A 26,583-nucleotide genomic window follows, 5' to 3' on the forward strand; every position below is an offset into this window, starting at 1 on the left:
AGATATTGCAAGGGCAGCCAAGGCAGCATCAAGTGTGACTGGGGAAGGGTGTCTTGCTATTCTGATGGGGTTGATTTTTAAAGCAGAACCAGATCTTCTATAAAGCAACACAAAATGAAATGGTACTACACTGATATGCACAGTTTAGTCCAGTTGTCCACTAAATATCAGAAGAGATTGGCAGAGTTGGTTTTTGATCTGCTTCATTCTTTCCAAATGCTGCAGATGTCTTTTATTTAAAAAAAAAGGTGCGGCCAAAAGCAAATCCAGCAATAACTTTCACTAACTTGACTCTAATTGAACTGTCGTGTGTGTAACCATTCTAGAGAAATGGTGATTCCTGCAATCAGCTGAAAAGAAAGAGGCTGCAGGAAAAATAAGCCAGAGACACAGATAAGAAGATTTTATTCAGCTTTATTTGACAAGTTTTATTACACTGAGAAAACATAACGTATCTAATCTCTTTGCAGCTGTTGCAGCCCTTCAGCCTTTATTACTTAAATCCTATTAGATATAAAATTGTTTCTATTTGTCAATGGCATGATATCTTCTTTTATTATTATTGTTATTATCATCAGAGTCTTGCAAGTATGGCCATGAACATAATTTCTGGCCTATCTTCTTACCAATAGTTAAGGTTACTCTGTGATATTTGCCTGTTTAAATGGCCTACTTTTTCAAAAGTCCTGGAGAGCTGTGTGCATTGTTAGGATACACACAGTGGCACTAAATAAAGCTCAGCAAATAATGAAAACCTGTGCAAATGTGCCAGTATAGCTAATTATTTCTATTATGATTGCTGAAATTCCAATCAGGCTGGGCTCAGCTGTGTGCTTACCCATATGAAGACGTTGAAGCAAAGCCTTTCATCACTGTACACCGGTTTTTCAATTTGTCACTTGTAGAACTTTAATTCTTCATTTTTCACAGGAGGATGAAGGACATTCCTTTTCTTACAGGAATTCCCATTATTGCACATAAATATCACTCAGTGCTTCTTTCTCTCCCTGTCCCTAGGATAACCCCTTCTCTGATTCATCATTTTAGAGACTGCAGGGGACATTCCCACCATGATGTCCCATGGAAGGCTGGTGGCTCATGGACAGCCATGCCAGGATATCACTTGGCTGCACTTCCTGTGAGGAATGCATATGTCATTTCCACAAGGACACCATTTCATGTTTGAGGCAAAAGATTTTGCTTGCTGGAAAAGTGATTTTTTTAGCCTGACAATGAAAATCATAACATGTTGATATCAAAATTGTTTTTAACAGGTGGATTTCGACCAGGTGTTCTTGCAGCTTCAGCAGGTTAGGGTAGAACAACAGTGGAAGAAAAAAAAAAGGCAAAGGTGTTTTGTCCAGAAACTTTCAGCAGAGTAGAATATACCATTAGCATCCCCCAGATGCCTGCTCTTGCTTGCACTGGAAGCATTATATTCATCCCATTAAAAAGGGCACTTTCATGCTGAACAAAATTAGTATTTGAGACTGCCAGTGCCATAAAAGTTTAACAAATGAGTAAGACACTGATTCTGAATGCATAACAATAAGGAGGGGGAGTTGTTTTCCCTTTTGCCAATTGTTTTTTATTGTTATTGTAATCTCTCTCTCTTTTTATTAGTTTAATTTTCTTTTGTGTAATTTTGTTTTTATGGAGCAGATTCATCCCTGCTGTACCTCTGGTGGAATTTCAGGAGAGACAAAGACATACTTTTCTGTTGTCAAAAGATAAAGAAAATGTTCATTTCTTGCTCAAAGCTGCCATATTTAGATACTATGGGCATTTTTTCTGTAGTTTCTCTCTATCTATCTAACTACAATAATGATGGCCAAAAAGAGGCTCACAAACAGCTCACAATCTGCTCGCTTATCAAATGTGCTGGTTTCCTAACTGCATATTTTAGCATGCTGAAATGTGAAAGGCATTAATTTTGGACAGCAATATGTATGGAAATGAACTGCAAAGTTCAAGAGCTGGGAGCTACTGCCTCAAGCAGGAACAAGACCCTGCATGGCAGCTGATCTTTGGGATGTAAAATCTTCTGTTCCTTGCAGTTTTCTACCGCATAATGGGGAGCAACTTGCAGAGGACCTCTGTTGAGCTAGTGACCAACTGAACGAGAAAGATGGACAGCAGAGAATTGGGAGCTGGATGAGATCACAGACAGCAGACTGAAATACATCCAGAACCAATCATGTCTTCCAAGAGGTTAAAAAAAGATAGAGAAAGATGTGGGTATACAGTGGTGTATTTAAAAGTTTGGGGTGCTGTTTTCTGGGGATGCAGGTTCTGTAAAGTGAGGTAGGTCTTATCCAAGTGGGGATTTCCTTAATGAAGGGTTGTGAAGTCTGTCCCTCCATAAGACTCTCTATCTCAAAGAATGTAGGCAAACACATGACAAATATATCTCACGCCTGAAGACTCTTATTTTAAGGATGTTTTTAGTGACAAATTGGATCACTGTCTGCAGGCTGAATTTCTGAAATCCATCTGTGATTCAGCTTTGGCAACAGAAGTCCTAGGACCAACCACAGAAATCCATGAAAATGCAGATACAACCCAAACTGTTGAAGGAGACAAATCTCCAAAACCCACAGATCAGGTCAAATGAAAAAAACTTGTACATCTAAAACTAGACTTGAAGGATGTCTTAATTTCTTAGTCTTACAGTATAGTATAACACTAGTTAGCAATGCAGTTTAGCAGCATCTGATGTCATCAGGCATTTGTGGTTTTGATCCAGAAATTCCTAGGACAGGATTTTAATAAGCCATGACCATAGAGGCTGTTTGTTTGCTTTCCAGCCTGTGGGCAAGGAAAGCCTGGGATATCCCTAAAGTACAAGGTAAGACTCACCACAAAGCCATCTGCCACAGCAAGAAGTCAGGCCCCTTCCCCTGGAGGGTGTCCCACCACTGTGAGGGAGGGAGAGAAAGTCATCAAACACCCAGGGACAAATTCAGCAATATGAGATCCTTCATTGTACCAAAGGAAGAGCACGACTCTCTAGTGCCATAGTCAGAGCACTACACATAGCAGGGTAACTGAGTCATACAGGCTTTTTTAAAATTGTTTCTGTTCATTTATATCTCTTTTATAAACCCAGCAAATATGAATGTGAAGTAGATTCACAATTTCTGGATCACTGAGACATGCTCTTGCTTGCTTTGCACTCCATCCACTTGCATCTGGGCTGTCTGCTGTTGGGCTTAGAGATCCCAGCAAGTGAAATGAAATAAATGTGACCCTCTCAAAATAGCAGTGCTTGTGACAAGTGGCTGCCACAACCAGAGAGTGCCTGGTGTTGAGGCCTGAAGCCCTCAACCCAATTCAAACAGCAGAGACTTTCTTCTACCAGCAATTTTAGGGACTCAGCCTTGCTATTTTCTGTGCTCAGCTGCACATAGTGAATCTAGTTTCCAATTAATGAGTGATGAGTTTTTATTAGACTCCCCAACACTGCACTCGTGTTTTTGAGCACACCTGAAATTTGATCATATAAATAGCTCTGTCTTCTAAAGGTGAGTGCTGCAATAAAACCTAAACAATCTAGGCCATAGAAGAAGAAAATATCTAAGAGCCTTCTTGAGATTAAAAACAAGTACAGCAAGAATTTTTTGTCAGTTTTGGATAAAATGATAGAAACATATTGTGTTTTAGGAGCAAACAGAAAAAATTTAAGCATTGAAGTATTATTCTTAGCATTATTAAAAAGCACCACATTTGTTCTTTGATGTTTGAAACATTGCTCTCATTTATGTTGACAATTTATCATTCAGACTTTCAGTCTTGAAAAATAAAATAAGTGAGCAATACTCCAAGGATACAACACAGTGTCAACCATCTGTAACTGGGACATTAAATAATTATATGGTATTTAGCACAGATAAAAATGCAGTCCAAGCATTAACCAAAAAATCTTTCTAACACTGCTCTAGGACAGAAACTCTATCCCCACTTTGCAGATAGAACATTAAAAAGAAAGCAAAATCGTTATTGTCCTATAACAACCATGACCAAATGATTATGTTGTGAATCATTCATTCCAGTTTCCTTACACAAAGCAAAATACAAGAATTAGAAATGGTTTATGCTAAAGACAAAACTTAAAAAACTTCACTTCTGAACAAAAATCTGCTTTTTGCCCAGTGCTGGATTTAGGCTAGAAAAACCTGCATGAAAGGAACATATGTTGTCAAAGATTATGCACTCAGAATGGGGATGTGGCTTGCAGAAACTGGAGTGCTCTTTCTGAAATTAACCAAATGTAGCCCATCAAAATAACCTAATTAACTTGTAAGATTTAATAGCAAATAATTTTGCTCATCTCTGCAGGATTTGCAAAGTTAGCAGGTGAGACATAATTCTACTGAACCAAGACTTGCAGGAAAGGACCAGAGCCATCTCCATCCTGGGCATCTTAAACTGCTCATGAAGCATTTCTGAGCTCTGGTTCTCCTTAATGCTCCATCAACACTGAACATTTTTATACAGACACTACCAAAGTGGGTAATTTATGATTAATATGTGTTTTGGATAACTGAGGATTCTTCAAATCTATGCTCTGTGCAGCAGGATGTATTTCACATTTCCCATTTACATTAATGCAATGTACTCAAGACTGGCATAAACCCTCCAGATTTTTATTTTAAGTTCATTTTCACCCAGAGCAGCTCCTTGGCCTGGCTCTTTAGTGACTTACACTCTCTTTGATGTGGCAAAGAAGTGAACAAGGAAACTGATAGCCTGGGATGGAAGGAGAAGGAGCAGCATCCTTCTTGAGAATGGTTTGGATTTTAACTGTTTTAAATCCAATGCAAGTCTCAGTTATTGTCCACCAAATAAAGAAAACAAACTACTACAGAAAAAGGCTGCAGGAAAGTAAAACTGGCCAACAGTAAAATATCAGTTCAGTGATAGCTGAGAAAAGAAAATTATATCTCTCAGCTCTATAATTCAGTCCTAATGAGCAGACTCTCTGAAGAAACTGGATATTAGATGATATTTGATTACTCATCAATTAGTCAAAAGCATGGGCAGTTTCACTCATTTTCCAGCCAAAAGGGGTTGTAGAGCTGTTACCATAAACACACATGGTAATGTTATGCTCTGATTCAGCAAAAGGGATCTCAGTGAACTTGGTGGGGAAAGGGTTTGGCTAAGGCTCAAAATTATTATTTAGTGGTTTAGAAATCTGCCAAAAAAAGAAGAAATTTCTGGAAAGCCACTGAGATATTTAATCTTTATCACTTCAGCAAAAGCCAAGGGATTTGTTTTCATTCAATTTGACAAGCCCACCAACCCAATTTTTTTCTGTTACACATATAGCTATATATGTACTTACATATGCATGTATGTATATGCACCTATATATAATATATACCTAATATATATCTTTTTTCATTTTTTTAATTTTTAAAAAAAATGTTAATGTCTTACAGAAAAAAAAACCCACAGAAAAAACCTGCCTTTTTGTATTGGTCAGACTTGCTTTGCAGTGGATGGTGACAGAATTCAGCCAGCTTTGTCAACTGCTGTGCTCTTAATTAGACTCTTCATCTGAGTGCAGTTTCATCAACATACCAGCAAGGGATTTCAGCATTGGGAATGGCTAAATAAATGGGAATAAATTACTGACCCTTTAAATAACTTGCATTCTGGTACACTAGCTAGAGAAGGGAAACCAGGAAAAGTTATTCCCCCCAAATGTCTTCTCGTTTTCTTATAGAAAATCTAGATTTTATGACAAAGCTTTGATTTCTGGCTGAAGGCAGCCTCTTTCTCAGTTATGCAACACAGAGTAACAAAAACTAAATAACCTTTCCCAGATTATTCTTTTCTGAGGGACATTTCACAAGCATACTTTACTCATGCAAGATAATGTGAAGAAGTAAACGCAAGTGACTGAAATATTCTACCACTCAATAAACTGTCTCTAAAATTTGGAATACAAACCTAGTTAATTTGCTTTATTTCTTTAATATTGACCCAACTGTAGCTGAATTTATGGGGCCAGCAGGAAGGGATGACTGTCAAACTGAAGGCTGCATCCCTTCTGTACATACACACATATGGTTTTAGAAAACCTTTCCTGAAAAAGAATTAGAACTAAATGAACTAAAAGTGACCATGCCAACAAGCTGGAAGAGGAAATAAATCCATGACATGAGCTATGCACGAACACACACTGGCAGGGAGTTATAAAAAATATTTCTTTCAATGTGAGAAGCAATTACAGAGGGAGAATGAAAACTGGTGGGGACTGACTGACCTTAGTGTGTAGATAAAATAGGTAAATAGAAGGCTGCCAGCAACGTGTTTGCTGCTGAGATTCACTGCAATAAAGCAGTGAGATGGGGGAGAGAATTTTATTTCCCACTGCAGACACACCTGTCTGTACTTTGCAAATATTCAAGCTAGGAACAGAGCTTCCTGGACAGAACATATTAAAGAACCCATCACCTCTACAGAAATTTCACTGACAAAAGTGCACTACCCAGCAGAAAGCATCAGCTTCTTCCATTAGACAATACAGAATTTTAGCAGCAAGACTGTTATCAGTTTAAGCTCCATAAAGAAAAAGCATTATATACACTTAACATTTCAGGAGGAACTGGTGTAATCAGATGATGACTGCTCAGATTTCAGCCTTTCCTCCTCTGAAATTTCAAAACAGCAACAATTCAGCAATCCCCAAATGACTGTCTCTCTCAGAAAGCATGAATCTGAATTATGATAAGGCCCTAAGTAAGACCTTCCCTTTGAAAGGGTTTGTCACTGACATAAGAAATACTTTGCTATTTTCTATCACAGTTATTTATATATATACCCAGAGTTTGGGTATAATTTCACTTCAGAAAGTGCAGCAGATGTCAAGCAAATAGAAGGTATTGTCTGTGAAAATTTCCTTTATGTTCACCTCTCCACACATTAACATTTAAAAAATTTCATCCCCTCACTGGGTTTGAGGGGAGCTTTCTGACTAATAACCAACATCTGAAAGCTTTCCCACTAGGTGGAGGGAGTTCCAATTACAAATACATCATGGAATATCCTTATATGTAGGTAAGTGCATTACCTAAGGGTGAGGTGCTGTTAAAAGCAGCCAGGTCAGTAGCAGTGATCATCCAGTGACATAAAATTCTCATGTCACCTCCTGGGGGTAGCTGGATTTGTCTTAAAAGTTTCTCCAGTCAAATATGTCCCAGTCCTTACCCTGCCTGGTCTGCAGATCTGAGATGATCATTTAAGGAGCATGTCTTCAGGCTTGTTGTGACTCCAAAAAGCCCTCAGGGAGAAGGTGAACTGAAAAAGAGGTCATTTATTGAACATCTTCACCAGGTTCTCCTCAAGAGAAATTAGCAAACAATTCTTATTTGAATGTTGAAGTTAATATGCAGCTAATGACTAAGCACTATGAGATTTGGGTTATATAAAGATGAAAACTCAACTAGCTAGCAACATTTTTGGGTTTTTTTGCCTATATAACAGAAGCCTTTCAAACTGGTAAATGGAGACTGCTCAGAGCACCACTTTCCAAACTGTGTTTAGTTTCTAAACTACATCTTTCCAGAGTTGACAGGGATACTTTTTAAAGAATTTGTCCAGTTCTCCATTTCAGTGCAGGAGCTGGACACTTGGCAAGAGAAACTCAGACAGGAAAGAAGCAGCTGTTTTGGAAAACAAGTACAGAAGAGATGAATGGCAGGTACTTTGAGCATCCATTTTACAAACACAGGCTGATGCCCCAGTCTTTCAGCTTGCTGGGCATAAAACACCCTCTTTTCCAGCACTGAGAGGGAGACATTTCTTGTGGCTCCTGGGACACTTCAGAGCACAGATGCATCTTTCCTTGGGAGCCAAAGTGCATCTGTCATTCTCCCCTCACTGCAGACAGAGGCCAGGGTGAGCTGAGCATTTGTCATGTCCAGAGTGGATCACTGCAGTTCACTGTCTGCCTCCAGCTGGTTCAAACTCATGCTCTGTCTCTTCCATATTTTAGGAGCTCTGTTATCAGCTCAGTCCCTACCTCCTTCCACAATTGAAGGCCTTGGTACCAGGCTGCAAAGCAACAAAATGATCTGATCTCAACCGATTTAGTTACAACTGAGTGTAGTCAAGGCTGCTGGGGTCCTTTGGGATGAAATAAAGGAGGAAACCTGACAGACTGTTTGAGTGAGTTACGAGTGATGATACCCAGGCTGAGGGACCTGAGCACAGAGAAACTTCTGGAGAAAGGGGAAAGGAGACAGAGTCTGTTCCCTTTCAGGAAACATTGAAAAGTTTTTTTCATATAATAAACTCTTTACTTGCTGGCACTATTATTAAATAAAAGCTTTAGATGACCATCCACCCTTTTCTTACTCCCAGATCTCGTTCAAATTGGAAAAAAAAAAAAAAACCAAGACCAGAAGGCAATGCTGCTGTCACAATTTACCTTGACAATATCTCGTGACTTCTATGATAGGGGCTGACTAGGTACAAAATAAAATTAATGTAAATTTGGCAGAAGAATGTGTCCCTAATTAATTGAGAAGAACAATCCCCATCCCTATTCCCACCCCCGTCCCGGCTTTCCCGCAGCCGCTGTCTGCGAGCAGCACTGCCCTCTCCTGGATGCTCGCTGCTCTTCAGAGCTTCCCTACGGCAGCTAAACCTCCAATGTCAGGGAAAAAGGGAAAATTCACACAAATATAAAGTCAGATTTCTCAGGAGATGGCCTGTACAAACGCCTCCAACACCTTCTCTATACCCCTGCTTGACAGCATTCCCAGAGGTGCCTCAAAAGCTCAGGAAGGGACAACTTCTGTAGGTTCTGAGCGCCAAGTGGGATAGCTTGGCTGCCTTTGCACCTCCTGGCACCGATGCTGGAACTTTCCTTTTTCTGGGATGAGTTTCCTCGAGGCCCATGCGTGCTCCTGAGAGAGCCTTGCTTCCCCTTAGTGTGACAGGGGCACAGGTGAGCTGCCTGGAACTCCAACAACATCATGTGCAAACAAACACCCACCCCAGCCAGGCACCAGCACCACTGCTGGCACTCAGGAAATTGGAGACCACCTCAAATCAAGCCAAATCAAATCAACCTCTCCTGAGTGAGACATTCCAGAGAAGAGTGGGAGGCAGGGAATTTAGAATTCCCAAATGATTCCTGGTAAATGGCCTTCTTCTTGGAAGGGACCTTCCATTGTTTTGAGTGTATCCTCTCATCATTACCCCACTTCAATCTCACTCCCCAGATTTCTAGAATGTATTTTTAGGTGAGGCAAGATATTTTCAGAAACCTTTTACTGCCTTCTGTACTGGTCTGCTATCACATTATTCTTTGTTTTAATATCTCTGAGTTCAGAGACAAGAAGTTCAAGAAAGAAGGATAAGAGATATCACTGATGGTCTGAAAAATAACTCAGCAGCTGTTCAGCCAATGTGCACTGTGTACAAATGTTGGGGTTATTTCTGCTTCCTTCCAAAGCCTTCGTTTTCATCTGGTTTTACTGTCAAATGACAAACAGCAAAGAACAGCCACAACACCCTACCTCCAGCTGTGATAATTAATAACCTGTCAAGACATGGAGCTCGCTGTCTTAGGAAATCTAATGTCTGGCTAGAGGTGATGGAAAATACTGAGAATCCAGAAAGAGGGGAGAAAACGCATTATTAAGATATTATGCTTGATAGGGGGAAAGAAAAACCTTTTTAAATAAAATAATCTCTTTCTATATGTATGCATATTTTAATGGAGTCAAAATTTGTTCAAGGAGTCCATTTTCAAAGAATGAAATCCTTAGGGGAAGAGTTCTGTATAAATACAAACTGTTTCTGTCATTTTCTTTTCACTTGTAAAGGCTGCTCAGATGTTTTTAATTCTTGCAAAATTAATTCTTTTCACTTGTAACTAAAGTTGTCTGAAGATTGTGGAAAGTCTTCCACTGATTTTGGCAGGCTTGAAATTTTGAATGGAATAGATTCTGTTCACTTGCATATTCAATTTTTAAGGTAAATAGAGTTTTTTCTGAAGGGTCTCCTGTCTTACTTAAACAGTAGATCCATCCCTTCAGGTTTGTGGGACATAAATCACATGAACAAGTCACACTGATGACGCTACATGGGGATAGCAATAGATGATCATTAGTCTACTTTACAAGTACCAAGATAACAAAATATCTGTGTTTACCTAGAGAAACAAAACTTTTTCCTCTATCCATGTCCTCAGACCCAGTATCCCTGTTTATCCCCTGTCACCACACGCCCATCAAAAGCCACAGAATCTGAAGTCTTCCTGCTGCAGAAGCTCAGTACTTGACCATCACTGGCAAAACACTCAGACTCAGCCTGGGTGATGAGCTGGACCAGCCTGTGGGGCTATCAGGTGTACAACCAGAAAACACACAACCAGATTTCTGAGCAAAACCAACGTGCCAAGTTTTCACCCAGGAATGTTCCAAGGGAAGAGCAAAAGGCCTATTTCACTCACAGAAAGGCTAGGTTTGTAGGTAGCCTTTAAAGAAAAACATACATGTGTTCATAGATACATAGGTATACAGAGAGAGAAATTGAGAAGCCTTCCCTGCAAAAAAAAAGAGAAGTTGAAAAAGCTCTGCTTTTAAAATTTGTGTCACTTGAGAGTTAAGGGCAGGCACACAGGGGGAGAAGGAGCTTTTCAATTTTATACTGCAAAGCACCTAGCCCTCCAAGGAAATATGAGGACAATGCAGCAACTAATTGAAAGTATCAGGCAGTTTTGATAAAGTAGGATGTGATTAGCAAGCTGGAATTTAGCCAGAGCATCCTGGTCCACATTTTCACTCCTCTCAGCCTTCATTCTCTTAAAGTGCCTGACTGTAATCTACCCCTATACAGCTGTAATGTGTAACTCAGCTTTTCATTCCACAGAAAATAATTACATATGGAGAACACCTGTTAATTGACTGTGCTAATTTAAAAGGGGAAAAAAATCCAATTTAACTCTGCAACGTGTTCCCATTAAGATGATATTACAAGTTTTAATTAATATCTTGATTAGATACTGTTATTCATAGTTCTATTCCAGTCACTGAGATCAGACCTTCGTTGTGATATTGCTATTTTGACACAGAGAAAATATGACTTGTTAGGTACGGTACTTCTCTTTCTAAGGCTGACGTATTTCAGATTTCAAATAATTGAAACCACTGGCATGAATAAACTGGTGGGAAAGGCAGTCCTTGTTTGCTGTTGGTGGGGTGCAAATTTATCTTGAGGACAAGTGCAAATAACATGTCCAAGAGAGTTTACAAACAGAACTAAACACAAACAATTAATGGCATTATTTATTCAGGCAGTGATACCTGCAGTATGAACTTCCCTCAACAGTGACTCATCTGCAGCACTTGGCTGCAGATTTATTTTGTATAAATATAAAATTTTATCAGAGTAAGCCTTTTAACTGTAATTTATATTTTTACGACAGAGACGCTATTCCTGATTTCAGCGCAGCTATATACAAGCAGATCCAGGATCCTTTTCCTCCCAAACACCTTCACCTACATAAAGAGGATCCTTGATTTCCAGCAAAACCCCTCAAAAGTCAGTGATGGAAGAAAGGACTGAAGACTCTTAAAACTCTGTCCTTAATGCCTTCACATATGGGAATACCTCACTTCTCATCCCCTAGAGACCAGATAGAGCCTTGCTGGTGTAACCCACATTGCCAGTGTTGGGCCAGAGAACAAATTCATACAAAAGGCCAGAGGCTGTCCTAGAAGAGCTCACTGGACCTCTATGGATAATTATCCCCTTTGGAAAGCACCAAAAGAGATGCACAGTAAGGTATGGAAAGAGCATTCAGGACCCACTCTTCCAGGCAAAACCCAAGCAGATTGGAAGCCTCCCCCTGCCCCTGAGGTGGGTGTTTAAAAGAGAGGATGGGTGCCCTGCACTGCTGCAGGGTCTGTCCCAGGGTGCTGGAGCCTCTCCTTGCTCTGCTCTTCCCAGGAATGCTGCATTTCCTGGTGTACTGCTGTGCACAGCCTGCTGCCACAGGGGTATTAAACCAGCAGAAAAGACTCAATTTCCTTCTGTCAGGGCTTTCCATGTTGCTGACAAACAGCAGTTGACTGACATTTAAGTGGGAAAAACTTGGCTTTGAAGCCTGAGATGATCCGTGCCCTATTGCTTCTTGCTCGCTGGCTTTGTTCACATAAACCAGGCTGAAATGTGCTGCCAATCATAGCAGAGGGGGAAAAATCCTCTGCAGCATTAAGCCAGCTGGAGATGCTTATCCTGACCTGCTCTCAGAGGACACGGGCACTGAATCCATCCCTGCCAGAAGAGAGAGGATGTTGAGTCCTGGTTTTGCTCCTGTGATTTCAAGAAGCTTAAATACAGTCTTCAGAACATGAGAAAAGGCTTCTTATCTTAAAGAAAAAAATAAAATTAGTGAGTGTAGTGTCACCAGCCAAACTTAGCCCAAAACAAAACAATCAAATGAAAATCACACATTAAAAAGTGTTCTCAGTCTGAGAACTTTACTGACCATGCAATTAAGCAAACTAAACAACTTGCCTGGTTTCATCATTCTGTTCTTGGATCCAAAGGGGACATAATCTGCACATGAAATCCTCCTACTGAAAATTAAAATCCAGAACACTCCTGATCCCAGAGGACTTCAGTCCTTTCGTGTCTGAAGTTCTGTGACCTCTCTTGGTCACAAGAGTTACATCCTTGGGTAAATCTCCCTTGGTACAGCCAAAGGCACTGGCAGCTTTTGCTGATCACAGCAGAGTAGTCTCAAACCACTGAAGGGATCCAGAAATTTCTCAGCCTTGGATTTCATCCACGTAGGAGAGGCGTGGGTCAGGTCTCTCATCACAGCGAGTTTAATGCACAGCAACAGGACCAGGCCCTTGTGAAATTTAACACAAGGGCTTGAAAAGCATCAGTTAGATCACAAAAGCTATAAAATACACTTAGTGTTCTTTCTATATCCTCTGCATGATTTAGGCATCTTCAGGATTTGTGTTTGCTAGCACAATGCAGTGCTCACTAGCAATGTTTTCTTAAATGACAGTGGAGGTTCAGGGCACCTGTATAATTTCACAACTAAAGCTGTGGAAAGCAGCCATGAATTTGAATGAGGATTTCTTTAAGGGTTTGTAAGGCAGATCCAACAGACATGAACCTGCAGGGTTGGGTTTTTTTCTCTCAGAAAGGATGCTATTGTCATAGATATGTCTGACAGAAAAATGGCTGCTTCCTGCTCATCACTGCCTCATCTAGGGGGAAAGACCCAAACAAACCCAGAGCAATTTCTGCTCTGCAGCCTTCAAATGGGTACAAAGGACATAATGGAAGCACTTGTACACAGGATACTGAACTCTTCCCAGCAACACTGACAATTAGTTTGAGAATAAGCATTTACCACACCTGGAAAAAGAGATTTTGTTGGGTTTTGGGTTTATCTTTCAAGAGTTAGGAGAACCTTTACCTGTCTTTATACTTTTCTTTTGCTCACTGTATCATTCTGAGCCCTTTAAATTAACACAGCCTGTCAACTTTTCACAAACTGCTTCCATGCCAAATAATAGCTGCATTCTGTTTTGGGAGCACCCTGGAAATATGAATGTTCAGTCATCATCAATGTCTATTTTCTTTTTTTAATTTATTCACACTTATGTGTATTGTCAATTTTTTTCTCTCTTCTCTGCCTGTATTTAACACATTCATCCAATTGGCCTATGTTGTGTTTGATTTTATTTCCCCTTGGATCAGACTTCAAGAGGTCCCAAGATTTTATTTCATTAATCCTGTATTTTAGAATGGAAAGTGCTTCATTTATATAACTAACCCTCTTGCAGAGGCAAATGCTTCTCTTTTTTTCTATATAAAAAGAGAAAATATGGTGAGGATGTGTGTTAGAAGAACAGTCAGCTTTCCAAACATGAAAACTTTTCCTGTTTGTTTGATGTCTCAGTTCCTTGTTGGACTTTATCAGATGAAATACACAAGGTTCTCATTACCATGTCGAGATGTCAGCTCTGAGAAAAAGGCTCTTGGGCCTCATGAAAAAATTCCAAGTGTCTAAACAGAGGGGTTGGCCCACAAAAGTACCCCAGGGCCTGATTTGAGGTGATGTTCACAGATGCATGGGAGGAGTCAGGAATCAGGGAAAGTTCTCTAAATATTGAACTTCACCCACTGCTCAAAGCCTGCGTGACTCCTTCCCTCTGTGATTAATAATCACGGAACTTTCTTGAGAACACATAGCCCTTAATTAAAACTCAAATGGGGTCTGAGAACTAAATTATTCCTTTCTTCCTAACCTGGACAAGCAGAGGAGGAGGAATAGTATTGGGAACAGCATTGGAACTAGCAGTGTCAAAACACTGTGGAGAGGATTGCCACACTTCATTCCCTCCCCGACGCTGATGAAATGTTAAGCTGTGCTGTGCAGCTGGTCAGACTGGGCAGTATCCATCACTTATGGCTCTCTCCTTGCTTCCAAAGCCTGATTTATTTTTTTTTAATTCCAGCTGAAGGAACCAAACTAAACCCATTAGTTTAGCCTTTCCACATTTAGAAAGGAAGTATTTGTGTCAAAATCTGAGGGTTAGAAAAATACTGAGAAAAGCTGAAACACAAACATTAACAACCTTCTATTTGTCAAGCAGCTCCAGAATGATGAAGGAAAAGAGGTTTTATTTTCAAAAAGTCAGGATGCTTTTTTCTTAAAATGCTTCCAATTTTACTTTATTCTCACTGTAATATTCTTTCAACTGCTATTACTTTCCATTAAGTATTTGCAGAAATATTTGAAGAGAAACCCATTTTGCTATTCTTACAACTATGCTCTTCCCTAGAGTATACTCTTTCATACATTTGAATTTTCCTATCTTCCCTTCTCCATTTTCATTTGTCCTCTCTCGACATTATAACTTCGTTTTACATTTCTGACTGCCGCATAATGAGGAAAGCGAGCACGGATTCATGACAGGGAACGACTCAAACCCTCATACATAAGAATCAAAAGTGACTGCAAGAAACACAGAAATTTGTATCTACAAAAACATTTCATATAAACTGCGGATGGAGTCTGTCTGTGTGCTTTCTTAGAGCCTGAAAGCAGCACAGAAAGCAAAGGAATAATGTAGGTGGTATTTGAGGGATGATTTTTCTGTTGCAGAGAGGAGTAGAAGACAACTTAGTTTGTGCAAAATGAGCTAGTATGCAGAGCTAATAGAAAAATAAATAGAAAAATAAATAACAAATGAAAGGTTATTTTTCTCTTTCTAGCCAAAATATACTATGACTGAACAAACATATGGACCTCCTCTGTTAAATAATAAGATGCCATTCTTTCCTGCAATAATTTTCAAGCTAATTATTTCAGATTGAATACCCAATCCACAAACTTGTTAACCTAATTAGCATTTATGCTTATTCAACAAAAGAAATATTTAGCTTTTGACCTTGAAATAATGTTCCTCCAATGCTAAGATATGTTTAGCAACCAGTAGACATCAAAATTGAAAAAAAAAAAAAAAAAAAAACAAAACAAAATAGAAGTTTCATACCTTAACAAAGGAATAGAAATATTTTTATTGCCACGGACCACCTCAAAATTCCATTTTTTTTCCTGAGCTCTGAGCAAGCTCAGAAACAAATGAAGCAAAATAATTTATTGGAAATACTTCTTATAATTCTACAATTGTATTGGCAAAAAGCAGAAATAACAAAAATTAATAGAAATAATAATATTATTATTAATAGCACTTTCCTGTCTGCAGTAGACCTTATATTCCTTAACATAATTTATAGATCCAAACAATTAATTAAAGTGTGATTATTGTACATTTTAGGAAATTTTTTCCCTTTCTATTTGATCTCTCGACTAAAACTAACAAGCTGCTACTAGCACTACCTGGAGTGTTGAAGCATTATTAGTGTCATTGCTGACCATCAAATATTTTGTTACACAGAAAGATATAAAAATGTCTTTCCTTCTTTTATTGGAACATTGCAGATAAATGAAAATATTTTAGATTGGAGACATGGCGTATGTACACTAGAGCCTCCTGGAAGTATTTGTCTCACAAACTAACTTCTGTATTTGCAGAGAACCAGAAAGTAAATCCAAGGTTATTTCTTCACTATGGTCTGCTGACTGCAGAAAAATATAACACAGAAGTTGTATGATCATTTATCATTTACATTTATTTTCAATAGTAGTTTAATTTTCTGTTTGAAGCAGGTCGCCCTTGCAATCTCCATTTTGGGGAATTAGATGACTGGGAAGATATTGCTCACCCAGCTCAGTCAAGAACCTTTGTTAGCAAATGGCATTAATATTCAGCCTGTGCATTCTCTTCTGAGAGACAGCACATTGTCTCAGGGCAGCTCTGGGGCAGACTTGGAGCACATCTCTTGGCAGAAGTGCTATGAAACCATTCCTCTCCTTTTACCCAATCCCATTACATGCCCAAATTTTGGGCACTTTTGCTGAAGGTAAAGCTGGAGAGCTTGGTGTACATTTGGACCTTGGACCAGATGTCCTCCAGACATCCCTTCCAACCTCGTGCATTCTGTGGTACCTTAGCACAGAACAGTGTCCTGTGTCCACTGGTTTTCCTCCAAGCAGCAATGATCTGTGTGTGAGGAGTTCATAGCCATACAAATATCCTTTGTCTTTGGAAATGTGAAGGACAGCACCCACCTGTCCCCTGTCCTAGGATGGCCTTTTAGTCATCAAGAACCAAAATCATAATTACAAATGCAGGTAGATTTCCAGTGCTCCCTGATAAGTGTATTTTTACAAGATCAGCCTGGAGCTGGCTTTTCCCATAATTGAATGAAAAGCTGAATGATATATATTTATGTGCTGGCTGAGAGTTTTTATGCACCATCTTTTATGTGCCACAGTTAGGTAGAGAGAAATGCATCAAGAGCACACTGCCCTCTGACCTCTATGTTCCGGACTCAAACTTAACAGTAATTTGCATTCCTATAGTGCCTAAGAGTTCAACTAGTTTTAGAAACATGATTAAATGCAGGCTTGCAATCCCTTCTGAGCCTGAGACATTAACTGAAACAAGCATGTGAGAGCATCCACTGTGGCTGAAATCCTCTTGTGCCATATGGCTGCAGACAATTATTACTGGTTAGTGCAGGTTTGGATTTTATGCCTTCTTTTACTCAAACACAATTTAGGGATATTTGGGGAACCCTCAGTGTGGCAAATACTTGATTGCACTTGCACACTGGTAAATGGCCATGTCTTTGAACAACTTGTTTTGTCTACTGGGGTTGGTGGCGGGGGAGAAGAGAGAATTCTGCTCCATTTTTCATTGTCAATATTTTGGTAAAGGATGTAATGAACACTTCCACTGATGATACACATGATACATGAGACACAGTCCCAGATTTTCAGGCTAGAGCTAGAGAAATGGAAAAAAAGGAAGAGCTATAAAAAGGTCTGATTCTCCTCCTTTTGAAAACCATGCTTCCTACTACTTAATCATCGGTGGATATTTAAGAAAATGTGAATGAATGCACAATTATTTGATTGTCCACACTGATCAAACACCAACTGATCTTCCCTGACAGGAAGGATTCATTAACTATCATCCAAGTGTCCTTTTTGCTGCATGTTTTTGAATTTGTTTTCCTGCATCAAATGGGAATTTGCTCTTGCTCAGTTTGTGCAGTGTGCTCAGACGCTTTCAGATAAATCCTTTAATAATTTGATTAAGTAAATGCATAAACACATTGCAGGACCTGCAGGAATTTGTTCCAGGAGGTCGTCATTACCCCAGCTTAAGGCAGCACATAATTGCCAGCCAGGAGCTGCAGCATAATGCCTTCAGAGAGAGTCTGAGCCCTCACACCTCTCAGATAAACAGGGAGAAGAAAGTGTCTTCAAGCTGGTGTCTCCTGGCTTAGCCACCCCTCTCATGTCTGAAGATTCTGACTAACATTACAACCACAGGAGATTTTCCACTGCAGCAGCATGAACCATGCTGGGCAGCACCTCTGGGAACAAGGATATGTGGGTTTGACACCACTGAGGGATTGAGGAGAATCCTTATGTCAGCCCAGCCCATCTTTTTTGCAAAAGTATGAGTAAAAGTAGCACATACTGCTGCCATGAGCATGGCAGGAAAGGCTGCAGGGAATCAAATCAAAGCTCTTGTACCTCAGTGCATCCTACATGCTTCCTGTCAGGCAAGAGGCTTCCTGTCTCACAAACATTAAATTGACTGAATCCTGCAACACTCCTATGCTATATGGGGCTGTTATTCTTGTATTACGAGCAAGTACTATGTAAGGCTCACAGAAGATCAAATCTAGAGTTGTATTTGAAATTAGACAACCAATTGTTGTTTATTTAGGTTGAAATAAATGGAAATTGGAATTCAACTCAATTCTTCGGTATCTAAATCCACTGCCTACCAGATCATCTTTTTTTTAACATTTATTTTACCTCAAACACACACAACTCACTTCTATAGCTTTGCCCAGGACTGAGTAACTGACACCAAAACAGAGCACACCGGTAAACATTGTTACAGACACGTCATTTCAGATATCCTGAAAACAAATTACCATCACAGGGAACTTTTCCTCTCACAAGGGGACAGTTTCATCTTCCATTTGTATATGAATCATGAAAGCAGCATAAGTGATGCAGGCCATATTTGGAGCCTTGCACACCTTTATGTCACTTCTTTATCCTTGCTGTCTCTATGATGCAACTGCAAATTATTCTCCCTCTCTCTCTCCTTTCCCTATTTGTAATTAGAGGGCAGAACAGATGGCAGCAGCTTACTTTAAAGTGATGTCTTCATTAAAACACTTCTCAGTATGCTGCCTAAAAATCAGGCACAACAGCAAAGAAATTACCCTTGTTATGGGCAAATCTCACAAGGATTTGAGGTTCATAGTAGAGAGACATCAACATCTCAGAAATTGTGATACCAGAAGAAAATTCCAGAAATGACAAACTGGGCTAAATAGTGTCTGAGGAACATCCCCTCCCTAAGACTTTGGACACACTGTTGCCAGCCATGTGCCTATAAAAATCAGGAACCAGAATCTCCTCCTTAGGAGCTCCTTGCTTCCAAACTAGGTCATGGTTTAAGGCTTACACCTCTGAGCAAGGCTAAAAGGGATCCATATTCACTGCTTTGTGCTTCTAGCTGTGTAAACTTTTTACACAGGTCAGTGACAACCCACAAATACCCAAATACTTCTCCCCTTCCATAATTATTACGTTTGCAAAAGCCAGTGGTTGTCTTGGGGTGTGTGGAAAGCAACATTATTATCTTTATGAACAAATACAAGACTGAGGTCTTTTCATGAAAAAGGAGAAGAATGAATTCTCCAGAGGTTCTTATCTCTGAAATGTACCTTTCCTCACAGGTCTGTCTGTGCATGGATCGTTTTTAGCTTTCTGCACTTGATATACAGCCCCTCCTCAATTCAGAGCTGTGAAGGAGACAGAATTTCAAAGAGAATTGAGGAGTACAGTGGAATTATATTTCGTGCCACAATCTGATAGTAATTGGGGGTTCAGTAGACACTGGTGTCCTGATTTCAGTTATCACTGAGTATTTTTCATTTCTCAGCATACCTGAATTCTGCACTGGATGAATTTTCTTGCATACTGTACAGTGCTCGGATTGACTACCCAAATCAGCTCATGACAGTCAGTGCCATAACCAGAAGCTGTTTATTTTCAGACCTGTTAAATGTGTTAACTAATTAAAAAAACCAAAAAACCTACGAAAACCAACAAATATAAAATGTATAGTATTTATATATGGAGATTTATTATTCTTTTTTTCTATACCTCCCACTGTGTTTTTTTAGCTAGAAAATTGTATAATCAGGCTACAATTACAAGGGTTAAAATATCACCACCTTGAGTATAAGGTTCAAGAATTTCAGTAAGATAAATCCTAAGGGCTTACTTAAACTTCAATTTTTTTATTTAAAAACTTCAGGGTTATCTTTATCACCTTCCAGGTAAGTATTATTTCAATAAAGGAAAAAGGCAAAAGGGATACTCTGAAGACACATTTTCAGGACTCTACAAAAAAGCTTGCCTCATTATTTCAATTTGCTGCTTTTCCTCAATTGATCAAACAGCCTTTTGTTCCCTTTTCTCTTGCTATTTTTATATTTTATTTTTAAGCAGTCCTCTTTTCATTGCTGTCACCTACTATTAGCTCACAAGTCAAGATTCACGTTCCTATCATGCAGTTTGCAAATGAGTTCAAGCTGGCGTAGCACAAGAAAGAAAGTGAGCAGTTGCATTGTTTCTAGAATTTCGGTGTTAACGCCTGTGCTTGTCTCTCTGTTCTCTGGGATGCTAAACCCCATGGAGGATGCTAATCTTACTGTAACAAACTGAAAGAATGCTTTGTCCCAGCATAATGGAGCACACGTGTAGATGCATTAGCTGTGATAAAGAGGTGGTCTAATCGTCCAAACAGAGTGAGAATTGGGTGTCAAAAAAAGCAGCAACCAGAAATGCGCAGTAAATATTTAAGTGCTTTCCTGAATGAGAGTCAAAGAACTCCACGGGTGGAACTCTACAATGAAAATCTGTATGAGTAACCATGGAGAATGTAAAAATGAGCATTTTCAAAGTCTCTGTCATAACATTGTGTGGAAGTGTTGCCTGGGTTTTGTTTTTTCAGTATTCAGTGAGCAAGCAGGAACTTCTTTTTTGCTGTTCTTTTTTTTAACTTCACAGTGGAGGCAATTCATAAGTAAACTAATTATATCATTATAGTATGATTTTAGTAAATCAATACAAACTCCTCCATTTATCATTGTGGATATAATCCATTTTAAGATGCCATCTAGCTGGACTGCAATGCAAAAGAATGGGTAGGGATAACAGAATAAGAAACCTCCCTGCTCCTCAAAAAGGTTTAAGCAAGAAAGGTCTTTGATTTGGCTGGTTTTTTTCTTCCCCCACTGCTTTGTTTTCTTGCACAATGCAGTATGGGAAACCTGAATTGCACACATTAACTGAAAGATGCTTCTACCTATTCAACTCTGTGAAAGAAATCATGTCCTCATTCCCAACTCGGAAATCATAACAATTTCCTCTACCCAAACACTAGCTGGCAATAAGCTACAACAGTGAGAATTATTGCTGTGCATTCTCAAGCCATTCAGGTAAATATGAAATAACGATTAAAGAGAATTAGATTTTCAGATTAGATTGGTAATATTGTTCAAATAAAGAATTTCAGTACATCTGTTTATTATGGCAGGATCCTTTTACACAGAAGCCTAGGAGATTACTCCTTTGTATTGGAAACTGAAGTTTAATCAGTGTGTGACAAGAATCTAGCCATCTCCTGTATTTAATAGGACAGGTTTCCACCTAAGTGACAGAAGAGGGATGGAGAGGCTTGCAGGAGGCAGGTGCCAGGAAGGACAGATGGATAAATTGTTCTCTCAGCCTGGGGGTTTTCTGCATACATACCAGAAACAGAAATCACTCAAGAAGAACTGGCAAAACATGACACCCTTATGAAGCCAGGAGAAGTGTGTCTCACTCTCCAATTTATTACAAAATAGTATAGCTTCAAGACACAAAATTTATGGTGTGACCAAGGAGGCAGCAGAAGAGTTAATGCCATCCTCTCTGGGCCTTGTCACAGTCCATCAGATAGAGAATTTCACTTGGTGACCCCTCCAGGTGGGAGCCTAAGAGGAAGTTCTTTGCAAAGCTGGAAGGTGAACCCCCTGTCCTGAGCTTTCAGCACAGAAGCATTCTATTCAATGAAATGGATTTGTAGCCTAGGCTAAGTTTTGAGGAAGAAATAAGCTTCTAATGTTGTCCCATGGCTCCAGCCACGAGACCACTGAGCTTTACTTTAATGCTTTATGATGTCTTTATCTCATTGTGCAGGTTTTATCTCTAATTGCATTTATGAACTACTTTCTGCATCCCAAAGTGATTAAAAGACTGGAGATACCAATAAAATATAAGAGAACAAACTAGGAGAAATAATTACTGAAATATAGGATACAGAAACTTGAAACATCAATGTAGAGAAACTGTTGAAATAGAAGATGCAATGATGCATTCCTGGTACTTTTTTTAGCTGAATCATCAGAGACTGGGCAAATTGGGGAAACTGCAAAAAAAAAAAATTTGGCTTGATTCATCACATTAGAAATAATATCACAGAATTTATCAATTCATTGCTGCAATACAGACACACAGGTTTAAGCACAATAAAGCTAGGAATAGAGACTCATACATTTGGCCTGCTAAATGACATAAAATGAAAGGAATATCACTGCACTAAACCTGCTGGAAGCTACTGAGAACTAGGAGATGAGAAATATAGAACAGACAGCTGGGAGAAAAAGCCACTAAGGAAGGCAAGAAAGGATGCATTTAGTCCTGTATGTAATGAAGACTGACATGACATTTGAGGTAATAAAAAATGACAGCATGAAGTACTGCACATATTCATTTTATTTTCAGCCTGCAACATTATCCCCATGACTTTTCCCATATTATGTTTACAAAGGAAGGTCAAGCACGTCTGAGTACATGGAGGAGAGATGAGCTGGGAACACCAGGTTATGCTGACAGTATCCCTCCAGGACTGCATTGAGCCAGTCTCTTACAGCATGGTGCTATTGGAGGAGCTGGACCTGTAGGTACAGACACAAGAGAAGCCTGGACCTTAAATCCTCTTAGGCTTCCTCAGCAGCACGTATCCATACTGTGGCCAACTCTCCCTCTTGCTTGGATCCATGTAATGGACTGAAACAAATGTAAGCTACCCAATAAATATTTTTCTCCCTCTGCCTCAAAGTTTTGAGTCCCATTCCATCTTCAGCTGCTCCAAAATGTACATTCCACCTCTCTGGCATTTCTTTGAGGATTGGCACTGCAGGTGAAATGGTGAAATACTGATTTATATCAAAGTTACAACAACCTATGTCATCCCCAAATAGAAACAAACCAGTTTTGGGAAGGGGCATGGAGGGGCAGACAGGAGCAGTAGGAGGGAAGTGACTGCCAGGAGCAGGCTATAGGATTCCCCAGTCCTCACAATCCTCTCCTTTAGCCCACACACTATATATGGACCAGTGCCAAGAGTCAAGGAAAAGAGTCATACAAATATTTGACAGGAGAAATTGTGATGCTGCTGAACCTTATTTCCAGAAATAACAGGTGAAATGTTAATTTTATTTCGAAAAAGGAAACATGAGTAAAATATTTTTCATTCAAAATCTGAGACTAGATTATCCCAATGTGTCTTTTTTAGATTATGAATTTTACTTTAATATATCTTAATTTAAATGTAAGTGGAAATACTGTATATTATATAGACATCCTTTAAACCAATTATCATGACACTTTATATGCATAAAGCAAAAAAAAACCAAGGGTTTGCTTTAAAAGCTAACAAGGGTGACTCATTACAAGAGTAAATTAAGAGTTAATTTTCTAAAGAATTCCTCCTGGAAGGTGCTTAGCACCTTTAATTCTTACAAGCATCAAAGAGAAAACTAACATTTTCCCAATGGATTAACTGTCTCACAGCATTGCTCTAAAACCAGCAAGAATGCTTTCTGATAAGCCTGAACCACAGTGGAATGTACCCTGCTTTAGTGTGATCACTATTTCATCTTGTTTCTGCTTACCACAAATCTCTACAATTCGAGACTTTCAGAGGGAATTTGCATTGACATCACCAGGACAATTACAAACCTTCAGGACAGGGCAGCAGTGAAATGAAATAAATGGTAGATCCTTTATCAGAGAAAGCAGATGCCTTACAGCTAGGCTTCTTAGAAGAAAGATTATCGGTCTTAAAATGGAAGTGGAAGATATTTTCAGGTCAAGAGGCCACTACCAATTCCTCAAAGAAGAATTTTAGAAAGAAGAAAGAAAAAGAGAAGTATTTTTCAAGATGAACAGGAACTCCACAGTCCATGCCTCCCCTGAGGAGCTTACAGTGGTCAAATGCCACAGATGTCTCTAAACTTTGAGATTGAGGGAAGATTTGAGATTTAACTGCAGATTTTAAGGCCTCTGCAAAGTGCATGTACAAAATGGCTTTCAGTCCTGAAGCATTCCATAGCTACTTCTGCTCAGGCTCTGAGAATTGCAGGAGGCAAAAGGCAAAGGAGAATCAAACCCAATGTCTGCATTAACTAGAAGACCCAATTCCTTAAGATACTCAAAACTTACATGGACAAAGCTCTGACTTGGCCCAGTTAGTTTGGTCTGTTTGAGCTCAGTGAACAGCACAACCTCCGCTGCCACATCCCTACCTAAATTACTCCATTGTAATCTAATTGCCATTAAATTACTATGACCATGTTAATTTAATTAAGCATCTGCATTTTAGCAGGTATGTTATTAATGCAGAGTCAAAGTGTCTGCACTTCCAGCAATCTGCTTTTCCAAAAGACTGATATCAGGAGTATAATAGATAAAATACAGTAAGTCTTAATTTTTTTTCCCATTAGATGCACACCACATGTTCTTATTTCCTCACAAAACCAGGTTTCCTAGGTTTTGCCTTGGAGCAAAACCAACAGTTAGAGAAAAAGCATTTCTGGGGAGAGCCACAAGTTGTGGAAAAGTAGAAATAATTTCAGTCATTTTTCTGTGGGTTAAACTCATGCCTGAAAAATACCTCAAGCCTGACTAAAGGAAGGAAAACTGAGTGTCAGGGCATCAAAGAAAGTCAAGTGGTTGATTTTCACTGTTTCTCTCTCTGATAAAAAAAGAGTTTTGTTTGATTGGAAACAATACCACGGATAAAAATGATGCAGCTGTAGCCATATATATACAAAATCCTCTCTAAGGCCATATTTAAGTACTTAGTTTAGGAAGGAGGAAGAGAAAACCTCTGCACAAAATGCATTCTTCTGTTTCATTCATGAAGTGATTCCAGTGACAGCATCTTCAGTGCTAAGCTGTCTGCAAAAGCTTTGCTCCTGCCCCAGCTACCATCCAGCTTTATGAAACTGCCTGTATTAAACTGAAAAAGCTTATTCAATTTTCACTGGTATGTCAGAAATACCCCTCAATAAAATAAAAGGTCAAATTAGCACTTTTTCCATGTCAATGACATTATATCAAAGGTGCTCTAGATATGCCCTAATAGACTCTCAGTCAGAAGAGAAACAGGTCCCTGAGAATATTGCAAATCATCAAAAAATTAATTGTTGTCTTTTAAGCTCAGCTATGTCTAGAGTTTTCCAGAAATTACTGTCTTAGATAAAGACACGAAATCTTGCTTTGCAGGAAGTCTTGCAGCTTTGTCAGACACTGACACTTATTTTGGGCTGAATTTGAAACAAGCATTTTTCAATTCCTTTAAATAACACCTGACTGATTACAAGCCTAGAACTTTACCTCTGTTATTTATAGAGACTACACTCTCTCAAAGAGCAAAACAAAATTGCAAAGGTTAGTGACATAAATATCAGGGAAACTTCCTCTTGGAAGATCTATACATTCCAAGTCTGAATTGTTTTCCTGCAAACACCTAATGCACAAGGTTTGTGCTAATGTGTTGGTTGGCAAAGCACCAACAATGCTGAATTTGGAACAGCTAAAACCATAATCTAAAGATTGCAGTGATGGCTGGTCTTATCTCTCTCTGGAAGGCTGTAAATTCTACTTGGTGGAATTTTCAGAGGTAGGCACTAGCACCAGGGAGTACAGCAATCTTGCAGACATCAACTGATATCACTTGAAAAGAGAAAAATACAGGTCAAGCTAGAGAGATTCTTTCAGCTGGGTAACTTGGTAGGACAGATAGTACCTTTCTCCCCTGCCTGCCATTCTGACCAGAATAATATTGCTCTCTTTGTTATATATTATACAATACCATCTTGTGAACAGATCAAATGAGAAAGAGGAGGCTAAATGGAGAAAAATATGCAGGTAGGTTTCAAAGGATATTGCTGAGTGTTTTGGATCTCATTTTATTGGCTAATTTTTTGGCATTATTCTTGGTTAGATAAAGATTACTTGATAGATTAGTGAGGTGGTTGTTTTAAAAATAAACAAACAAAATGACCAAACCAAACAAAATAAACCTTGGTATCATCCCCAAGTCTGAGACACAAGAGAGACAAGAAAGAAAGGAGTCTGAACCAGTACAAAACAATCTCCTGATGAAATGGCTACTAATGACCTGAGCTGGAAGAGAGTATATATAGTTCACCCCAGATTTTAGGACAGGCAAAGAGCCTCTAAAAGCAAAAGGCTGCAGGTTCTGACATACGTTATGGTCTGTACTTCAAATAACTGGTGCCTTAAGATTTAAATTTTTCTATGAAATAATCTCCAATGTCTCATTTAAATAATTTTTTCATATATAAGTTGGAGGAGCTCTATAAAATCATCCATTATGAGAAGCTCAGAGTCAGATCAAAGAAAACTTTCCTATCAGATTCACAATTCAGTGTAGATACCTACAGAAAGTCCTTTCTGATGGCTGATCATGTAAGGCCCTTTCCTTTAGAAGCTAGTGGTCTCATTGCATTTGTGATTTATGGCAGACTATGGTAATGAATTGCTGGGTTTCTTTGTGAAGGATG

The sequence above is a fragment of the Fringilla coelebs genome (genome assembly GCF_963513975.1).
Source record: "Fringilla coelebs genome assembly, chromosome: 7".
NCBI classification, from domain to species: domain Eukaryota; kingdom Metazoa; phylum Chordata; class Aves; order Passeriformes; family Fringillidae; genus Fringilla; species Fringilla coelebs.